We start from the raw sequence: 18322 nt of genomic DNA on the forward strand, positions 1-18322 counted from the left end.
CCAGTATGCCGTCCTGCCCCTTTATCACCGTTAACGGCGTGAGATCCCCGGTCTGGTGTTCACTGGTTGGGCCCAGTCCTTTTGTCTGCCCTTAGTCACAATGAGGTCAACATTGACACATGGTAAAGTTTTAATATTATACAGTGTAGGACTGTCCCGATCAGAGTTACCTTTACGCGGTGGGATGGCTTTTGTGCTATTTTTTGATCAAAAAAGAGTATTACTGAAAACTCTGTGTTATTTAAATGCACTTTTGCTTTTTTACTTAGTTACATCAGGGTTTTTGCTTACTTTTTCTCTTGTAGGTTTTAACAACTGAAAATATGTCTTATATTTTAGGTTCTTCAAAGTAGCCACCTTTTGCTTTGATGACTGCTTTGCACACTCTTGGCATTCTCTTGATGATCTTCAAGAGGTAGTCACCGGGAATGGTTTTCACTTCACAGGTGTGCCCTGTCAGGTTTAATAAGTGGGATTTCTTGCCTTATAAATGGGGTTGGGACCATCAGTTGTGTTGGACAGCGTTCCATATAAATTCCAGTCAATTTTGCATTGAAAAGTAAAATGGCGCTCCTTCCCTTCCGAGCTCTGTCATGCGCCCAAACAGTGGTTTACCCCCACATATGGGGTATCAGCGTACTCAGGACAAATTGTACAACAACTTTTGGGGTCTATTTTCTCCTGTTACCCTTGGTAAAATAAAACAAATTGGAGCTAAAATAAATTTTGTGTGAAAAAAGTTAAATGTTAATTTTTATTTAAACATTCCAAAATTCCTGTAAAACACCTGAAGGGTTAATAAACTTCCTGAATGTGGTTTTGAGCACCTTGAGGGGTGCAGTTTTTAGAATGGTGTCACACTTGGGTATTTTTTATCATATATACCCCTCAAAATGACTTCAAATGAGATGTGGTCCCTAAAATAAAATGGTGTTGTAAAAATGAGAAATTTCTGGTCAACTTTTAACCCTTATAACTCCCTAACAAAAAAAAATGTTGTTTCCAAAATTGTGCTGATGTAAAGTAGACATGTGGGAAATGTTACTTATTAAGTATTTTGCGTGATATATCTCTGTGATTTAAGGGCATAAAAATTCAAAGTTGGAAAATTGCGAAATTTTCAAAATTTTTGCCAAATTTCCATTTTTTTCACAAATAAACGCAGGTAATATCAAATAAATGTTACCACTATCATGAAGTACAATATGTCACAAGAAAACATTGTCAGAATCACTGGGATCCGTTGAAGCGTTCCAGAGTTATAACCTCATAAATGGACAGTGGTCAGAATTGTAAAAATTGGCCCGGTCATTAACGTGCAAACCACCCTTGGTGTTAAAGGGTTAACCCCTCTGATGCCTCTGTCAATAGCGACAATGACATTGAGGAGCATCGCACAGGGAGTGAGCTCCTTGGGTGTTTCCATTACACATTTGTGCTTCCATGGTGACCCCGGGCCACAAGATGGCTGTGGGGTCCTTCAGGGTCCTGGAGGAAAGGTGGCTTGTATCCCATCCTGGGACAGTATAAAAAAAATTAAAAATATATTAAAAAAAAAACCCGAAGAACAAAAAAAATTGAAAAATATTATTCCAATAAATACATTTATGTAAACGACCCGACCTATAGAACTGTCTCACTCGTTAACCCCTTCAGTGAACACCGTAAAAAGGAAACAGAGGCAAAAAACAATGCTTTTTCATCATACCGCCGATAAAAAGTGCAATAAATGTGATCAAAGAGGCGAGTGTAAAAAAAACATGGTGCCGCTGAAAATGTTATTTTGTCCCACAAAAAAACAAGCCCCCATACAGCTCCATCAGCAGAAAAATAAAAAAGTTATAGCTCTTAGACTAAAGTGATGCAAAAATAATTAGTTTTTCTATAAAATAGTATTTATTGTGTAAAAGCTGCAATGCATAAAAAAATAAATGTGGTATCGCTTTAATTGTACTGACCCGAAGAATAAAGCTAAATTATCAATTTTATCACATGTGGAATGGCATGAAAAAAAAATCCTGAATTGCTGTTTTTTTTTCTTTTTGCCTTTCAAAAATCAGAATAGAAAGCGATCAAAAAATGTCATGTGCGCAAAAATGGTACCAATAAAAACGTCAACTTGTACCACAAAAAAACAAGACCTTACATGACTCTTTGGGCCAAAATATGGAAAAATTATAGCTCTCAAAACATGGTTATGCAAAAACTATTTTTTGCAATGAAAAGTGTCTTTTAGTGTGTAACAGCAGCCAAAGATAAAAATCCAATATAAATCTGGTATCATTGTAATTGCACCAACCCAAAGAATAAAGTCGCCAAATCACTTATACCGCACAAGGAATGGTGTAAAAAAATGAATAAAACCAATTCTTCACCTGCTGTGGATTTGTTCATTCTGCCTCCCAAAGATCGTAGTAAGGCCCAACTCAAATTTATCCTGCTCTCTGCTCTGAGCGCTTACACTGGGGTTTCTGTGTAAATCTCTGAAATCCTTGATTCAGGTGGAACCTTCAATGGAAGATTCCCTATAATGAGGCACAAGCAGTTCCTGTGGAGGCCATAGGATCTGTGGTCTGGCAGTGTTTGTCTTTTAGGTGAGCATAAAAGTTTTCTGCACTTCTGAAAAGAAGGACACGGCTGGACAGAGGCCAGATGGAGTCCAGAGTAACTCTGCTGCCTCATTATAGTGAATGGATCCCTTGGGGGATTCACCCTTCAAACCACTCAGAGATTTTTATGGAAACCTCAAAGTAAGTGCTCAGTGTAGAGCGCTGGATAAATGACATGTCGCGGCTTTAAGGTGGGCTCAGCGCCGGAGCCCACCTTAAAGCCGGGGATCTGCCAGCTGATGTACTATTCCGTCAGCTGGCAGAAAGGGGTTAACATAAAAACACAATTTTTATTTAGAAAAGTCAATAAACTTTTTTTTATAATAAAATTCAGGAATAGGTCCTGGAAATAATAGAAGGCTGTAAACTCCTATATGTTGGTAGCAGCGAGGAGTACAATGACAATATGGTTGTGCAAATCACAACTAATTGATATCAGAATAGGCATACAATTGACTATTGGATCTAAGAGTTTATTACATGAAGGATAATAAATGTATCACACAAGGAACTGCACACTCTTAGTTTTATAATCCTGCCATTTCCACTAACAACTCATCAGAAAAGCAAATAACCAATTGCAGCAACTTAGTGTTACCAGCAGATGGCATGAAACATTTATAGGTGTAAAGTGCTTGTTCTTATAGAAACCATCGGACACAAACAATGAAGATCACTGTAGTATACTGAGATAACCATGTGTTTAGAAATTAAACATAACTATCATCATCATTGAACCTCATTAATAATACATACATGGGTGCAATTGTTTTAAATCTTATTAAGTAGACAAGAAGACATATTGCTGATTAGTGCAATGATTAAAATTATATCTGCGCATGTCAGATGTCATTAGCTGGCTATCTATCATGAATACGTTACTTGTAAATGCTAGCTGAAAAAATGATAAACGACTTTTAGCATACCTGTTTGGTAAACCGCTGCGTAAACAGAGTGTAGGGAGCTCCTGCCTTCTGCCTCGACGCGCACTTTTCGCCCAGCTTCTTTGGGGACCGATGTTCGCGAATGTCCCTAATGTTCGTCAAACATGTTCGTTGTACATACTGAACCCCACTGAATTCAATTGGAGGCAAAACCAAACGCATAGATAACACCTTCAGGTGGGCCAAAAAGCTGCCAAAAGAGCTCAAATTAGGGTGAGACACCAGGAAAATGGCATAAATTGACCGAGATTGCAAATAGTATAATTAGGTAGCATGGAGGCCTGGGACAGGGCCAAGACCAGCATTTCTGGCTGAAACATTGATTAGCAACAGGTGGAGGAGTGACAGGTGTAGGCCTGGTGCTCTGAGATGTCTGCCAAATTCAGGCAACACACATGAAGGAGATCTAACTTGGAGTCCAAACATATCTAAAAATTAGAGGTGCACACCAGGAAAAGTGACAAATTGACCCAGAGTAGAAATTTGATAATAGCACAGCAGCAGTCAGGCATGGGCCATGCATGAAGTATCGGGGTCTGGGCCAGCATTTACAGCTTAGAGGTTAAAGGTACTGTCACACTAAACGATATCGCTAGCGATCCGTGACGTTGCAGCGTCCTGGCTAGTGATATCGTTTAGTTTGACACGCAGCAGCGATCAGGATCCTGCTGTGATGTCGCTGGTCGCTGAATAAAGTCCAGAACTTTATTTGGTCGTCCGATCGCTGTGTATCGTTGTGTTTGACAGCAAAAGCAACGATACCAGCGATATTTTACACTGGTAACCAGGGTAAACATCGGGTTACTAAGCGCAGGGCCGCGCTTAGTAACCCGATGTTTACCCTGGTTACCAGCGTAAAATGTAAAAAAAACAAACAGTACATACTCACATGCGTCCCCCGGCGTCCGCTTCCCACACTGACTGAGCGCCGTAAAATGAAAGTGAAAGTACAGCACAGCGGTGACGTCACCGCTGTGCCCTGCTACTGCCGGCGCTCAGTCATTGCAGGAAGCGGACGCCGGGGGACGCATGTAAGTATGTACTGTTTGTTTTTTTTACATTTTACGCTGGTAACCAGGGTAAACATCGGGTTACTAAGCGCGGCCCTGCGCTTAGCAACCCGATGTTTACCCTGGTTACCCGGGGACCTCGGCATCGTTGGTCGCTGGAGAGCGGTCTGTGTGACAGCTCTCCAGCGACCAAACAGCGACGCTGCAGCGATCGGCATCATTGTCGCTATCGCTGCAGTGTCGCTTAGTGTGACGGTACCTTAAGTTTCAATTAAGATGAGGTGGGTGAGGGATCTGTGTAAGCCTTCTTTGCTGGGAGCTCTGATACCTCATGCAACAGCTCAAAGTGCTTCTCTGCTCAGCTACACTCAGGTGGCAGAAATATCAGCTTTGTAGACTCCTATTGGTATAAAGATTAAGGAAAGTAACACAGCTTGTTGACTTAATGTAAGTGCAGGCCTGCCTGTCTGGGAGCAATACTGCTACAGGCAACACACATGAAGGAGACTCCACATTTCAAAAAATTATTGCCACACATCACTAAAGTGGCATCAATTTCCTCAGAGTAGAAACCGTAAATTAGGCCTGTGACACAACATCCATTACAGGCAACCCGCCAGATGAAGACCCAGCTTGAAGTCTCCACATTTCAAAAAATTGTAACATCAGCAGCAACAGCAACAGCAGGCACAGAAGCCATGGCAAAAGCTTCACAGGCTGCAATAATGCGTGATCAATGCATCACAATAAAAATGACACCATCGCCTAGTCTGCCCAGTCTAAGACTGGGTTGCAGAAGTCATTGGAGATCCACAACTTGTTCATCTTGATGAAAGTTAGGAGGTCTACACTTTCAGGGGACAGCCGAGTGCGCTTGTCCATCAGGACACCACCAGCAGCCCTGAAGACACGTTCTGAGAGAATGCTTGCTGCCGGACATGACAAAATCTTCAAGGTGTGACAGGCGAGCTCAGGCCACTCTTGAATTTTTGAAGACCAAAATTCAAAATGGTCAAATTCACCTGATGGTATTGATACTGAGCTCCAGATACTCCTGCACCATCCCCTCCAGTCCCTCACTCCACGTGTCAGACTTGTACTCTGTTCTGCTGGTGCGTGGTCTGGTCTAAAAAATGTGGGAAACAACTTACAGAATTTCCTTCTGCCATTTACATTGTTGCTGCTAATGTTTTTGCAATGACACCTCGATGTTCCCTGGGTTGGAAGTTTAGACCTGTGTTGCACACTGTGTGTCTAACTGCTGTCTTGGGGAAAACCACTCTTAAATTTGTCTACAAATGTGTTTCAATACTGCAGCAAGTGCACATCCCTCTCCGGGGGAGGAAGCATCTGGTAAAATTTACTATTGTACCGTTGATCTAACCAAGAGATAACCCAGTAGTCGGCGCTATTTCTAATGCTAACAATATGGGCATCATGTTGCAGATAGTGCAGCAAGAAGGTGCTCATGTGACTTGCGCTTCCATGAGGTCCAAGTCCATGGTGTGTTGGTGGAGGGGTAACACTCAAGGTTGCTTCCTCCGTGCCCTCCCGTCAACCACGGACAACAGAGAGGAGATCATTATCCTCTCTATCTTCTGACTATTGCGCACCCATCACTATAAGAGCCCCTCGATCGTTGTAATCCACCCTCCCATGGCACCCATCTGTGCGATGACAGTCCGGAACTTAGAGATTGTCAAGGATCCCGGGTGTAACTACTGCTGGGAGGCTACTCACCGCAGTAAGGGAGCCCAGCGCAAAATGGCGAAGAACTCACTGGGCAGCAAGCCGGACCTGAACTATGTGACAGAGGGGGAGTGGCCAGGGTTGGAGCCAGATGCCGGGGTGCAAAGGAGGCGAACAGCGCCAGAGAGTAGTCAAACGTGCCGAGGTCAATAACTGGGAGGTACTGGAGGGTGAGACAGAAGGGTAGTAAGGTGGAAGCCGGAGGTCAGAAAGCCGAGAAAATCAACAGACCAGATCGAGCACGGAGACCAAAGACCACAGTATGCACACGCACACCAGGGGTCAGGCACTCAGAGCGAAAGTATAATTGACAGAGAATCCTAGTCCAGAGTGGGTATAAATATCCCTCCCGGTTCCAAAAAGAGGCCACAACAATTAACCCTGAGAGGGCAGGGTATTAACCCTGTCCAAGCCATGACAGAGATCTTATTATCCGTTCCGCATCTTCCTCTGCTTCCATCTCTCTCTGACCACCACCTCCTCCTGCAGACTATTTTAAAACTGCACAGAGGGGTGAAGAGGTCCTTCATCTGTTCCCACTCCACAAGTGTGATTTGCACCCCATCAGTACTGTGTTTGCTCAGGCTATGCAAAAGGACCTAGTGCACCAGGGCTCATTGCTGCTGCCACAGTCGGTGCAAAATGTGCAGAGTGGAAGTCCACCATGTCTGTACATCGCATGTCAAATGGCTAACTGGTAGGCCGAAAGACCTCTGTAACGATGCAAGTCAATTACCTGCTGTGTGCGAATGATAGAAGTGAGCACACAGTGATCGTGATTTCTGCAGCAGTGCATCCAGGCTGGGATAGTGGCGGTGAAATTGCTCTACCGCCAGGTTGAGGACATGAGCCATGCAAGGCACATGTGTGAGATTGCCCTGGCGTATGTCCACCACCAGATTTGCACTCAGTGGAGACATCCTTTGCCCTAACTTGTCCTTGATAGCTGTCCGCAACTCTTGAGCTGTGTATCTGCGATCTCCAAGGCATATTAATTTAAACACTGCCTAATTGCAGTGAGCCCTGGCTGCGCAGTACAGGGTTAGGGGGGATTCTCTTTGCACTATTGGAACATGTGGTTTATTAAGGGAGAGGTTGAGGGTGCAGGTGGACGCCCTAGAGGAGGTGGAGAAGGTAGAAGCAGCGGAGGAAGTGTTAGATACAGAGGTTTGTCCCGTAAGCCTTGGATTCCAAGACATGTGGAGCAGTCCCTTGCCCCCCTGCCCGCAAAGCCACCTCAGTCACCCAGTTCCCAGTCAGCCAGATTTAATTCCCCTGGCCATGTTTGCTTGTTTGTGTGTCAGTGGTGGAATGCACCCTGGCAGACATAGATATTTTCAAGGAACGGGTGATGTTGTCTGTGACATGCTGGTGTAGCACAGGCGCAGCTTTCTTAGAGAAATAATGGCAACTGGGCAACTGGTAGTAGGGGACTAACTTGGCCATCAGCTTTTGGAAACTGTATGTATCCACCAGGTAGAAAGGCAGCATTTACGCGGTCAACAGAATGGAGATGGTGGAGTTAAAGCTCTTACCATTGGCATGTGTAGGAGGAAACATTCTTTTACGTGACCACAACTGCGGGACCGAGAGCTGTGCTGCTGTGAGTATGGAGAACAGGATGGCTGGACTGTGAGTGAGGCGCAGGTGGAAATGTTATGGTGGTTTGAGAAAGGTGTGGTGTGCTCTGTGAAACAAAAACAGCAGACATCTTTATTTCCATAATAGCTGATGGGTCATCACTCACCCTGACTATGTAGGGTCAAACAAGTGGAGATTCTGTGTCCAGAGACCTGTGCGAAAACACTTGCCATTGTGATGGAGGAGGAAGAAGGAACAGATGCGGTTGATGGGACGGCCTGTGGTTGGCGAGTCTCGCTGGTCCGCATTTTAACGCAGTGAGAATCTCAGAGTAAGGTATGCATGTAGTAGTCAAATTATTGCAATTTTTGCTTGTACTGAGTCTCACAAACGAGTTAGATTTGGAAATGTGTCCTCCTGCCTGCCCCACAGTATTAACACAAACGAGGTAGATGCTGGAAGGTCGAATTCACACATGTTCCTATCTAGTTGAAGTAGCTGACAATAAAATTCCTTTCTAACTATCTGACCACTTGCAGCAGGATCAGCCTTTCGGCGCTGTTACATTGAAAAAATGGCACTACCAAAACAACATGTCTTTTTTTATATGAAGAGGAACTTGTGACTTCAGCAGCCAATGACTGAAGCCTTTGTTTATGGACATCATGGATGATTTCTGCACCCTGATTGGCTGCCGGAATCTCCACACGTTAAGTTAATTAAAAAAAGAACAGTCCGCAGCTCCTCTGATCTCTCGCCACCTTCTCCCTTCATAAAGCATGTACCCCACCTCTGACCACACAGCACCACTATCCTAGCCAAAGTCCTAATAAAAGCATTAGTGAAAATGCGATCATTTACCGAACTGTGCCCGAATTTTTCCAACTTTGAGGAAAAATGCTCGAGAATCAAAACATGAATCAGAATGAGCTATGTTTGTACCGAATTTGAGATTGATGAACATTTTCCGAACAAGGTCACTCATCTCTAGTTTCCACTGTACTGTTTAGGCACATCAGGGGCTGTTCGAACGTGACATGGCATCTGCTAATTATTTCAGCAAATTTGGCATTCATTAAGTCAAATGGCGCTCCTTCCCTTCCAAGCTCTGCTGTACGCCCAAACAGTAGTTTTCCCCACATACTGTATGAGGTATCGGCATACTCAAGAGAAATTGCAAAACAAATTGTATGATGCAATTTCTCTTGTTATTTTTATGAAAACTCAAAATTTGGGGCTAAAATCATTCTTGTGGGAAAAATGTGATTTTTTTATTTTCATGGCTCAACTTTATAAACTTCTGAGAAGCACCTGGGGGTTCAAGGTGCTCAATACACGTCTAAATAAATTCCCAAAGGGGTCTAGTTTCCAAAATGGTATCACTTGTGGCGAGTTTCCACTGTTTAGGAACATCAGGGGCTCTACAAACATGACATGTCATCCGCTAATTACACCAGCAAATTTTACATTCAAAAAGTCAAATGGCGCTCTTTGCCTTCTAAGCCCTGCCATGCGCCCAAGTGGCTTTCCTCCAGATATTGGGTTTCAGCAGGAGACATTGCACAACAAATTTTGGTGGCAAATTTTTCCTGCTACCCTTGTGAAACTGAAAAAAAAATGTGTCTAAAAGAAAATTTTTGTGAAAAAAAATGAAATGTTTATTTTTTCTTTCCACATTGCTTTATTTTCTGTGAAGCACCTGAAGGGTTAATAAACTTCTTGAATGTGGTTTTGAGCACCTTGAGGAGTGCAGTTTTTAGCATGGTGTCACTTTTGGCTATTTTCTTTCATATAGACCCCTCAAAGTCACTTCAAATGTGAGGTGGTCCCTAAAAAAATGGTTTTGTACATTTTGTTATAAAAATGAGAAATTGCTGGTCAACTTTTAACCCTTATAACTTCTTAACAAAAAAAGTGTGGTTCCAAAATTGTGCTGATGTAAAGTAGACATGTGGGAAATGTTATTTATTAACTATTTTGTGTTACATGACTCTGGGAGGGGGGAATGAGTAGTGTTCACAGAGTCTGGTATTTGCAGCGTAGCTATATAAATTCTTGTGGGATGAGGGAAAAAACCCGCTCTGACAGAACACTAGTGGCAGGGCAGGCCAGGACGTCCAAGGTGTAGAGAGCCAGTTCATGCCTCGTGTCCAACTTGGATACCCAATAATTAGAAGGCACAGAGGAATCACCGAGGACGTTGGTACGGTCAGCAAGGTACTCCCTCAGCATCTTCCCAAACATTGCACTCCCAGTGACAGTACCCGCATTGCCTTTTCTGCGGCATTCTTTGCTGCTCCATTCCACCCCTTGGTCCTGCCGTGGGTTCAGCACTAAAGTTGTGAACAATTAAAAAAAGTTGATAAGTCTGCGCTATTTTCTCGACTTTAAGCACGATGTTGGGACCTTGATGTCTCCAATTTCTTCACCAGTAAGATTGTTAGGCTAGGTTCACATTAGCGTTTCTGTGCGCAGCATATCATCTGCATGCACAAACGCATGCTTGCGCCTCCACATCTTATGCATGATGCCAAAAAAACACTGCGTGTGCATGCATTTAAATGCGTTTTGCCATGCGTTTTCTTTGTTTATGCGCATGGTGGAGGCGGTGACATCATTTCCTGGACATGCACAGTCTGAAGTACACATGCGTATCGAACGCATGCGTATGCATGTCCTTGCGTACCAATGCATTTCCATAGACAATGCGCTGTTTTGACGCAATTGTCCCCATGCGCATGATTGCGCAATATTTGACGCCTAAAAAAAATGCAACACGTTGCGTTTGCCGGACACCGTGAAACGATGCATGCATATTAATTTGCATGCAAATGCATGTCTCTGTGTGCACCATGTTAAAGATATTTACGCATGACGCATGAGGATGTATGCGGATCATACGCTGCGCACAGAAACGGTAATGTGAACCCGGCCTTAGCTTCTACTGGGTTATGAGATAAGGCTCTACCTTTGATGAAATTACAAATAAGGGAATACATTAGAGTGGAATTGAATTCTACATTACCTGAATGCTCCAAAAATCTGTGTTCTCCAAATTGCAGATTTTTCTATTCCTCATGGATTTTATCATCACTGCTGCTTATACTGAAATCCCAAGGTTTCTGGCAGTGAGCCAGCATTCTGCTCTGCTGAGGCTTGGGATGACTCTACAAATGTGTGTGCAAGGTCATGGTGCACCTCGATATGTAATGACATTGTGCCCTAATTGTGCACCTGTGCAGAATCTTCCCTGGCTTCATCAGAGCCGGGATTTCAGCACAGACAGCAGGGATCAGAATATGCGTTGAGGACCGGACCGGTGGGGCCGGAGAGGTGAGCGGTGAGGTAAGTATAAGGATTTTTATAATTTTTTTTAATGTTATGTTTAATATTACGCTCTAAGCTCTGCAAAGACCCCAAACCAGGAAAAACTGCACAAATTGGCGAATTTGAAATTTCCCTGATCCCCTCATCGTTAGATGCAACCCATCTGGTATTGTACCTTGTACTTAGGTTTATAGAGTTTTGCCTTCTGGCTCTGTTACAGGACCCCACCTTGGCATTTTCCTTACAAACTAATTGGTTATTGTCGGTATTTAAAGTGAATTCTACTACAATTAGGAATTCAGCACATTTTTCACAGCCCATCTGCTATGAGTAACTCTGGCTTGAATGAACTGCAATTATCTCTTTTTTCCAGCTCAGTGATTTTGAGCATTGATGATACCTCTCAGTCATGGCCATCTTGTAACTTGGTCTTCAAGGCCTTCAGAAATGTTGAGCTGACGATTAGAGATGAGCGAACTTGTTCAGAATAAGTTCGCCAACCTCAAATTCGGCAAGAACCTTGAACATTCGGATTTGTGTTAATGTTCCGCAGCATTTTCCTCAAACTCGTCAAAATTAAGCCAAAGTTAGATAAATGATCAATTTTCCAATAATGCTTTTGTGAAGACTTTGGCTTGGATAGTGGTGCTGTTTGATGAGCGAGGGGGACATGTTTGATGAAGGGAGGTGGTGACGAGAGGTCAGATGAGTGGCGGACTATTATTCTTTTTTTTTTTTTATTAACTTAATGTGTGGAAATTCCGGAAGCCTAATAAGGGCACAGAAACCATCCACAACGTCCACACACAAGGACTTCTGTCATTGGCTGCCTAAGTTACATGTCCCTCTCCATATAAAAATTGGACATGTGGCTTCTGGTCTATGAACTCTGGGTGTGATACTGGAGCCTTATACCAGAGGAAGAGGTGCCCGCCAGCATTGCGGTGTGCCAAAAGCAGCCAAACCAGACTCCGCTGATGCGGCCAAAAGAACACTTCTTGAGGCAGTCAGTTTTGTGGCACCACCCTCTGAAGAGGCCGTTCCAGTTCCAGCAATTGTGTAGCAAGCTGTTGGAATGGACGCAGAATCTCCGTAAGAGAAAGAAGAATCTGGAGGGGCAACAGCCAGACTAGTAGAGGTGAGCTAATTTTCACTATATGGTGACCTAGTAATAATAAGAACTGATCCACCACAATAGTATTAGATAGATAAAAATCATTTTTATTAATTAATATTAAAATCAAAAACAAAAAGTAAACATAAAAGGAAGGGTGCTCAATCCTACAACGAGGGACTATACAGCCATAGAGTCTTCCTAAAAATTCTATGGGCTATTAATAGAGTAAATACGATTTATTCACACTGAAGCAGAAATAGCATAATGACTATAAGGTATAAGCTAACTGGGCATTTCCATATAGCTGGGTGCCTAAATATTTGACCCTTATTATTTTAATGTATAAAGTGCTATAGTGCTGCAGCTATAAATATATGTAAAACTACACTATTACCTTATGTATAGCCACGTGGAATTCTCTCGGCGTCCCTCTTCCCCGACGCGCGTTTCACAACTGCTTCTTCGGGAGGCGTGTCAGGGCAGGGGGTGTGCCGGTTTAAATAGTATGCACTGCGATGTTAATTTGCTGCTGCCTGTTTGTGTAAGAGGAAAGAAAACTATGTGTCTGGACTGCACATGCGCCCGTGTGTAATTGCGTATGGACAGGGCATATGTCCTAATGTTGAGATAGCTGTACTTCCGTATGGACACCGGAAACCACATATGAAGTGGCAAATGTGGGCCTCATGCGCATTCGCCTAAGTGGTAGACTTATAATGAACCCAATATGTTCAGCAGTACATTCGGCGCATGCGCCGTCCTAACGGCACCTGAGACAAAAGGGGGTATTGACTGCCACCGGTCACACGGTCGGAAGCCCCAGATCATCTGTTTAGAAGACGTAGGAGCACCACTCGCAACTGACCGCCAGCCGCCAATCCCACAGGTCCATGGGCAGCGCATGCGTACCACTGCTAAAAGATATATGGGGCAGAAGTGCCCAAGCTGGAAATTTACTGGAAGAAGATGTGATTCTATTCATCCCCACTAGAGTGTACCCCTAGCCATCCTCTGAAAAGTCTGTGGTGGGAATGTCTAGCAGGGTATGATGACGTAGTGGAGGGGAGGAATTGGATGGATATTTAATATCTATATTAGGGAGTGGCTGGAAGGTTCAAACTTAGACTGCCGCATGACCAGGTAGGAAGCCCAGACAAAGGGCCGAGTGCTAGAATTTGATATTAAGTGAGGCTTCAGTTTCTTAGAGAAAAAAGAGACCAAAGACCGTATTTATGTGATCAGAAGCACTGTCAAGTGGAGGTACCTTCCCCCTTTGGCTACACAGTCTCTACCCCGGGGAGATGGTCGAATTCATAAAGTGCTGGTGCCAAAAACGGTGGTATGCAGTGGCATTTGTCCGGCCCTTCATGGTCAGTTTTTTTTTACTCTGGCTGGTCACGAGGAGAGGTTGATCTGCAGCAGCTAATAATTCTATGAGCCTGTGTTTGGGCTCTATCTGGTGAGTAAAATCTGATTAGAGGTATCTCTTATCTCAAAGTAAAAAAAGTTGTGGGTAAAGAAGCAGCTTGAATAGACTTATCTCGTATTCAAAAGAGTATTCTGCTTCAAAACAATGACCACCTGATACATACCTATTGATTTCCAAAAAATGTCTACACAGGGATCCCTTACTTTGCAGATCCAAATATTGCACTTATTATTTAAACACACCCAATGATATTATTAAATGCCCTACGGAGTACAAATCAGAAATAGTAAAGACACAATTCCAATAGGACACAAATCTAAATACCTAAACGCTGACAAAATGTGTACAATTCATCATAACAGATCGAATCAAGGACCCACAATCGATCCAAGAAAAAAAAGTCTCCCATCAATCGCCTTACACATAGCCTCCACCCGGAAAAAATATCACAGGGGGCCGGTATCAGAGAAAATAGAAAGTCAATACTTATCAGCGGGAGGTAGAAGAAGGACCCGACGCGTTTCCCCCTCCAAGTTGTTGAGGGTTCATCAGGGGTCAAAAACAACGGTCACATTACCCCATGGCCGAGAGATCAATGCAGTGTGCGGCCAGACACCCACAAGGCCAGATGAGTCTGTAATAGCCAAATTGGTTAGATCTTTGTTTTTGATTTTTGTTTTGATATGCCTTTTGTAACGTTTTCTGCTGGACTGCAGATGCTGGTGCATCTGTGGGTGTCTGATACCCTTAATAACAGATACTGTTATTTTTAGGGACACTGGTGGTTTCTGGGGTCCTTATCAAAAAGGACCAGTCTTAGTAGAAATTTTAAAAAGTTATGGACTGTGCTCAGGACTGTATTGTTGGTCTTCTGGGGCCCTTAACCTATAGGAGCCAATCAGTGGAGGAGAAGACATCTATATTAAGCCTTCAGTCCTGATCGATTTACTGTGTTTTATTGTGTATACGCTCACCCTTCTTAAAGGTCCTGGATGGTCACGGATGACCATCATTAAAGAATGGAGGAGTGTGAGGGGTTAGAGGATGGCATTCCACCTCTATAACAACTCCCAATGTTTTATTTAAGTTAGTTAAGTAATAGGAAGAGAGAAGTACAGATACCCTATGGTTAAGGTGATCAGAACCTGGGGGGGTGTTTGGATGAAAAGAGCAGAAAGGAAGAGGAAGCAAATAAGAAGAACTTCATCAGTGGCAGCAAAATACTTTTAGCAGGCGAGTTGCTGAAGGGGATGTATTGCCAGGAACTTTGGTAGAGTCCCTAAAGGTCTCTGGGGAATGAATAAGTGTCAGACAGGTCTTTGAAGCTGCAGTTCTGAGAAGAGATGAGTCAGCAAGGATGGGGACACATTCAGTATGGTAGCAGCCACACGTGCATCAGTATGTGGTTCCCGAAAAGTAGCCTGAAGGGTAATGGTCACTGGAAGAGCTAGCTATATTTAGAAAGGTTGAAGGTCTTTAACATGTTCTTTAATTTATCAGCTATGCCGCTGAAAAATGTTTATTGAAGACATAATAATAATATCTTTATTTATATAGTGCTAACATATTCCACAGCGCTTTACTGTTTGCACACATTATCATCGCCAGGGCCGTATTTGCCACTAGGCACTTGAGGGCACGTGCCTAGGGCGGTAAGATGCGGGGGGGGCGGCACCTGAGCAAGGCAAGGTGTTTTTTTTTTTTTGTTTTTTTTTAAATAGTCCGGGTCCGCCCGCCCTCCTTCCCTCCCATCTCCCGCCCTCCTTCCCTCCCTTCTCCCGCCCTCCTTCCCTCCCTTCTCCCGCCCTCCCTTCTCCCGCCCTCCTAAGTCTTATGGCTGCTGCGGGGGTGTCAGATACAGCGCGCCGCCCTCATGTGTAATGCACAGGGATCCGGTGTTCTGAAATTTGTCGGCATGTCGTAGATAGTAGGGATGGGCGAGGCTACGGAGTCACGTGGCGCAAACTGACCAATCACGGCCAAGCAACAGCTGAAGATGCAGGGTGGAGAGAAGAGGAGCTCTGGGCGGCAACATGCCTGAAAATTTCAGGGACGGGCGTGAGTATGGCACCTGGGGGCCTGGTTAAAACCACAATAGTGAGGGAGGGGGCGTGACAAAGGGAGGGGGGCGTTACTATGCTCAGAAATTTCAGGGCGTCCCCCTCCCTTTGTCACGCCCCCTCCCTCACTATTGTGGTTTTAACCAGGCCCCCAGGTGCCATACTCACGCCCGTCCCTGAAATTTTCAGGCATGTTGCCGCCCAGAGCTCCTCTTCTCTCCACCCTGCAGCTTCAGCTGTTGCTTGGCCGTGATTGGTCAGTTTGCGCCACGTGACTCCGTAGCCTCGCCCATCCCTACTATCTACGACATGCCGACAAATTTCAGAACACCGGAAACAAGTCACAGTGCAAGCCCTACCCCCTCCTCGCTGAGGCGCCAAGTTCAGTTTCTGCCTCATAGTCCTGTGTCGGGCCGCCCACCCACCTGTCTTCCGGCTGCTGTGGGAGTATCGGATCCCACCAGGGGCAGGCTGGGCTGGGGCGCAGGGTTCAGATGCCCCTGGGACGGTCCCCCAGCTTCTGGCTGCTTGCTGGGTTAAAGGCTGGGTGTCGGCAGCTGCATCCCTGCACTACAGACACGCCCACTCTGTGTGCAGTCAGTGTCTGCCGAACTCACCTGACTGGAAGGAGGAGATCCAGAGTGGCACAGCGTCCCCAGTCCACATCGCAGCTGGTTAGGACGGTCCTGGGGTCTGACAGGTAGTGGAGAACACTGGGCCAGAGCCAGACCTCGGCTTGAAGTGAGGCACTCATGCCGGCACACTGCTGCGGGGTTATCCTGCTGAGGCTCTGCTCTACTGCTCACTGGAGACTGCTGAGCTCTGGTGGCACTGGCTTGTGATGGGTGTGTGCAGTCTGTGTGTGTGCCTACTGTGTCCCCCTGTGCAGTCTGTGTGTGTGCCTACTGTGCCCCCCTGTGCAGTCTGTGTGTGTGCCTACTGTGCCCCCCTGTGCAGTCTGTGTGTGTGCCTACTGTGTCCCCCTGTGCAGTCTGTGTGTGTGCCTACTGTGCCCCCCTGTGCAGTCTGTGTGCCTACTGTGCCCCCCTGTGCAGTCTGTGTGCCTACTGTGCCCCCTGTGCAGTCTGTGTGTGCCTACTGTGTCCCCCTGTGCAGTCTGTGTGTGTGCCTACTGTGCCCCCCTGTGCAGTCTATGTATGTGTGCCTACTGTGCCCCCCTGTGCAGTCTGTGTGCCTACTGTGCAGTCTGTGTGTGCCTACTGTGTCCCCCTGTGCAGTCTATGTATGTGTGCCTACTGTGCCCCCTGTGCAGTCTGTGTGTGTGTGCTTACTGTGCCCCCCTGTGCAGTCTGTGTGCCTACTGTGCCCCCTGTGCAGTCTGTGTGTGCCTACTGTGTCCCCCTGTGCAGTCTATGTATGTGTGCCTACTGTGCCCCCTGTGCAGTCTGTGTGTGTGTGCTTACTGTGCCCCCCTGTGCAGTCTATGTATGTGTGCCTACTGTGCCCCCCTGTGCAGTCTGTGTGTGCCTACTGTGTCCCCCTGTGCAGTCTGTGTGTGCCTACTGTGTCCCCCTGTGCAGTCTGTGTGTGTGCCTACTGTGTCCCCCTGTGCAGTCTGTGTGTGTGCCTACTGTGTCCCCCTGTGCAGTCTGTGTGTGCCTACTGTGTCCCCCTGTGCAGTCTGTGTGTGTGCCTACTGTGCCCCCCTGTGCAGTCTGTGTGCCTACTGTGCCCCCCCTGTGCAGTCTGTGTGTGTGCCTACTGTGTCCCCCTGTGCAGTCTGTGTGTGTGTGCTTACTGTGCCCCCCTGTGCAGTCTATGTATGTGTGCCTACTGTGCCCCCCTGTGCAGTCTGTGTGTGCCTACTGTGCCCCCCTGTGCAGTCTGTGTGTGTGCCTACTGTGTCCCCCTGTGCAGTCTGTGTGTGCCTACTGTGTCCCCCTGTGCAGTCTGTGTGTGCCTACTGTGTCCCCCTGTGCAGTCTGTGTGTGTGCCTACTGTGTCCCCCTGTGCAGTCTGTGTGTGTGCCTACTGTGTCCCCCTGTGCAGTCTGTGTGTGTGCCTACTGTGTCCCCCTGTGCAGTCTGTGTGTGTGCCTACTGTGTCCCCCTGTGCAGTCTGTGTGTGTGCCTACTGTGTCCCCCTGTGCAGTCTGTGTGTGTGCCTACTGTGTCCCCCTGTGCAGTCTGTGTGTGTGCCTACTGTGTCCCCCTGTGCAGTCTGTGTGTGTGCCTACTGTGTCCCCCTGTGCAGTCTGTGTGTGTGCCTACTGTGTCCCCCTGTGCAGTCTGTGTGTGTGCCTACTGTGTCCCCCTGTGCAGTCTGTGTGTGTGCCTACTGTGCCCCCCTGTGCAGTCTGTGTGTGTGCCTACTGTGCCCCCCTGTGCAGTCTGTGTGTGCCTACTGTGTCCCCCTGTGCAGTCTGTGTGTGTGTGCCTACTGTGCCCCCTGTGCAGTCTGTGTGTGTGTGCTTACTGTGCCCCCTGTGCAGTCTGTGTGTGCCTACTGTGCCCCCTGTGCAGTCTATGTATGTGT

The 18322-nt window shown here is 45.9% G+C and overlaps 1 long non-coding RNA gene across 1 annotated transcript in view; it reads right to left on the reverse strand.

Annotated features, from left to right (window-relative positions):
• Positions 1–16516, reverse strand: part of LOC143789764 (uncharacterized) — a 38943-nt gene extending 22427 nt beyond the window's left edge. Inside the window, exons 1-2 of the long non-coding RNA XR_013219410.1 lie at positions 16252–16516; positions 3536–3743 (exon numbers count right to left, since the gene is read on the reverse strand). This is a non-coding gene — a long non-coding RNA (uncharacterized LOC143789764). The remainder of the gene's footprint in view (positions 1–3535; positions 3744–16251) is intronic.
• Positions 16517–18322: the final 1806 nt, after the last annotated feature.

Source organism: Ranitomeya variabilis, unplaced genomic scaffold (genome assembly GCF_051348905.1).
Source record: "Ranitomeya variabilis isolate aRanVar5 unplaced genomic scaffold, aRanVar5.hap1 Scaffold_321, whole genome shotgun sequence".
Taxonomy (NCBI): domain Eukaryota; kingdom Metazoa; phylum Chordata; class Amphibia; order Anura; family Dendrobatidae; genus Ranitomeya; species Ranitomeya variabilis.